Source organism: Limulus polyphemus, unplaced genomic scaffold (assembly GCF_000517525.1).
Source record: "Limulus polyphemus unplaced genomic scaffold, Limulus_polyphemus-2.1.2 Scaffold1391, whole genome shotgun sequence".
NCBI lineage: Eukaryota > Metazoa > Arthropoda > Merostomata > Xiphosura > Limulidae > Limulus > Limulus polyphemus.
Window position 1 is genome coordinate 40189 of NW_013667001.1, and position 3572 is coordinate 43760.

At 33.9% G+C, this 3572-nt stretch overlaps 1 protein-coding gene across 4 annotated transcripts in view; it reads left to right on the forward strand.

Moving 5' to 3' along the window:
- LOC106463385 (alpha-1,3-mannosyl-glycoprotein 2-beta-N-acetylglucosaminyltransferase-like) overlaps nt 1–3572 on the forward strand; it is an 87756-nt gene that overhangs the window by 39289 nt on the left and 44895 nt on the right. The gene's annotated exons all lie outside the window — the stretch shown is intronic.

A 3572-nucleotide genomic window follows, 5' to 3' on the forward strand; every position in this document is an offset into this window, starting at 1 on the left:
CATCAAACATGTACATTTTGTATTTAATATGAAACAAGCATCTGTTTCTGCCTGTTTTTTATTTATTTGTAAAGGTGGCTGTTCATAGTTACTTGTATAATTAGGAAGTGAAAGCTTCTGTTCTATAAAATTAGCATATGTTTCAGGAATTGTTTTATATTTATATTCGTAATCATATTCTTACGCTCGTTATCTTTTAATCACACGCGCACACATACACACATATTTATACAGTGTAAATTTAAAATAACCTTAGCATAGACAGAGTTTACTGGATTAGATGTTAATGTTATAACAAGAGACATAAACAGTCTTGAAGTAGAGAATGATACAACAGACGTATTGCCTCTGACAGTGAGAAACATATTTATATTAAATATTGGTTTATATATCTGATGGAAGTAATATCTCTAACTTTAAAGTGAAGGTTCACACAGTAACTCTTGTTGAGTTGTTGATAACACTAACACTGACTGGGGTTGGTGTAGCAGAATGCTTGTTTCATATTAAATACAAAATGTACATGTTCGATGATGAGGAACCCACTTTGAGACTAATAATGGTTGGATACAGCTTGAATGGGTAATGAAGAAAAACTTTAATATAATTTTAACATAACAGCTAATGTACAACGTTTCTACAAGGTTTTGTATCTGATGATGATGACGAAACCTTGTCTAAACGTTGTACATTTGCTGTTATGTTAAACTTAAAGTTTTCTTCATTACCCATTTAAGCCGTCTCCAACCACTATTAGTCTCAAAGTGGATTTCTCGTCATCGAACCAGGTAACATGTTTGTGTACTAGGGAAGAAGACCAGAACTGCCCTAATTCCCGACATCCATCAAAGTACCTTAAAAGTTTTTCTTATGGTCAGAATGAATATTTTTTTAGCTTAAGTAGTGTAAAATATAATCTTCAGATAAAAGCAATGTTTTTTTTATTTGCAGAAATACATTCAGTAAAAAAAAGAGCAATTATTAAATACTACATCAGACCTAAATGGTAGAATTCAATACATTTCTGAGGACATTGTTGACACCAGTAAATAATCTACTGCATTTTCTTCTAAACAAACATTCCAGAATTTCAGGTCTGCTCAGATATCACACAGAGAATTTAGTGTTCAGACTTAGTTTCAACATGTAAGGCTACTCCTGAGAAAATAAGTTTTAGGGTAATTAAAAGATATGCCCCTCAGTGGCACAGCGATATGTCTGCAGACTTGTACTGCTAGAAACCGGATTTTGATACCCATAGTTTGTAGACTGCAGATAGCCCTTTATATAGCTTTGTGCTTAACTACAAACAACAACAACAATTAAAAGGTGCCAGATAGTTTTTGAAAATTAAATGAGACAAAACAGACTACAAATCCACAAGTATCCTTGTCAACTTAGAGTGATCTATGCTCTGTCTTTTCCCTGCTGTTGGAGAAGATGTCTAAATTACAGTGTATTAACATGGCACTATCACCTCCCCCCTCCCCCCCCAAAAAAAAGAGCTCAAAAACAACAAAAACCCAGACTTGAATAAAAGATCATTTGGATGATACATATATATGCAAGTTTTTTTTTCTAAAAACAAAAGGCCAATAACTGTATTAAGTAATATCACACTTAAAAGTTTGCTGGTTGCATGGAGTGGTGTTTATTTAATTATGCCTGGTAATGTAACTTGACTTTTGTACTTTTAAGTTTAATTTATAAAATATGTTGTTTTAATGTGTTTTCACTTATTTACTTCATCTGAGAACACATTTGGTTTTAAATGTTTAACCCATTGTGTATTTAGTGTCAAAATGTATTTGCATTTTTTATTGTTTCTTTTGTTGGATGTGTGAATATATGTTTGCTTTTTGTTTTGGTTTTTACTGTAATCGTTTTGTTCCGTTACTTTGAATTAAATGTATATTTCTACAGGGATATGTAAGCCAAATTTTTATTTACATATCTTTATTGTTTTTTTTTCACTTTTGTTAAAACCTGCCTGCATTTTCTGTTAGAAGTTTTATATATTCTAAAAACACTACTTTTTTTCAGGATTTCATGTGTGACAAAACATAATTTGTAAGCATGTCACTTATAAATAGCTTAATATGACATTCATATAAAGAATGAACAACTAAAAGTTGTTTAATGTAGAATGCTGTTAAATAGGCTCTTTGATTAAAACTTCTAACTCATTATTCCAACATTTATTGTAATAGTTAATTGTCAGTGTTAGATTATTCTCTGTTAAAAATCAAAATGCACTCTGTTGTAAATGCTCTTTCTGACAAGTTACCTTACTTCCACTCGCATAGATATCTATTCTCATTTGGTGCTGCCCTCTATTTGTAAATTTTTTGTGCATGCCACAAGCCTTTCATTCCCATGTATCCCTCGGTTCCCATGGTTTAACTGATTCATGCATTCATATTGTCATGCGACAAACCTTCACCAATAGATGTGCTCCACACATAACTCCTATGACTCCTTTTACACTATTCTACCTAACTGTCACTTCTCATTTGGCAGTGCTTCACCAATAGATGTGCTCCACACACCACTTCTGTGACTCTTTTACGCTATTCTACCTAACTATCACTTCTCATTTGGCAGTGCTCATGTTCGGACGCTTTATTTAGTGCTCTCTTTGAATTTTCATATCTTTTTTATTCCAGTTTCCTACTTATTTTAAACAGTTGTTATTTGTACCTCATTTCATCGTGGTATTATTTAATTTTCTACCCAGTTACAGAACTTAATCATTTTTTTCATGCTTTTCCTTCTTTACCAACACAGTTGTGTTTGGTTTTCATTTGCATTATGAATTCTGAAGTGTCAATTACCATGTCAGAGGTTGTGCCTTTTACCAGCACATTTACTCAGGCTTCAGGTGTGGGGAACTCGACCTTGGAATTATTGGCAATTATTCTTCAAGAGATTGATTGTTATTTAAGCCAACCTTCTTCACCTAATGTTAACCAACTTCCTCCTGAACAAGCCAAACCTGTTGAGGATCACAAAACATTTGACAGCCTTTTTCCTCTGCCTGAAAATGAAGTGTCTTCCCAAGTTCCTACTGTGTGTTCTGTTAGGCCTAATATGGCTTTTTGCACATGATTTCCCAGGTATGTTCTGTCTTAACCCTTTCCCCAAATTCCTATAATCCTCTACCTTCCTTGTTACATGATACTTCTTCATCTCGCTATTTTGTGTTTCCACAGTCTTCTAATATTGGGGCTCTTTTGAGCATTTTGTATCTCAGTTATGTGATGGTGCAGGTACGCCTTGCCTCCACGGTCTTTGGATCAGTTTGCTTTAGTCTACCATCAGACCGATTTCCTGTTCTCAGCAACTGGAATGTATTTTACCTATTTGAGGGGCAGACCCTTATTGTTCTGTTCTTTTGTTTCAAGCACAATTTTCTTCTCTTCTCCTTATGCCCACATTACATCCTTGTTGGCATGTTTGTCAACTTTGGCTCTTTCTTTACATACGTGGTTCCTCTGTTGTTCAAATCTTTTGGAGATAGATGCGGTTTTGTCCCATGTTCTTTTTGCCATCTTCTTATCTTAGGGACTTAT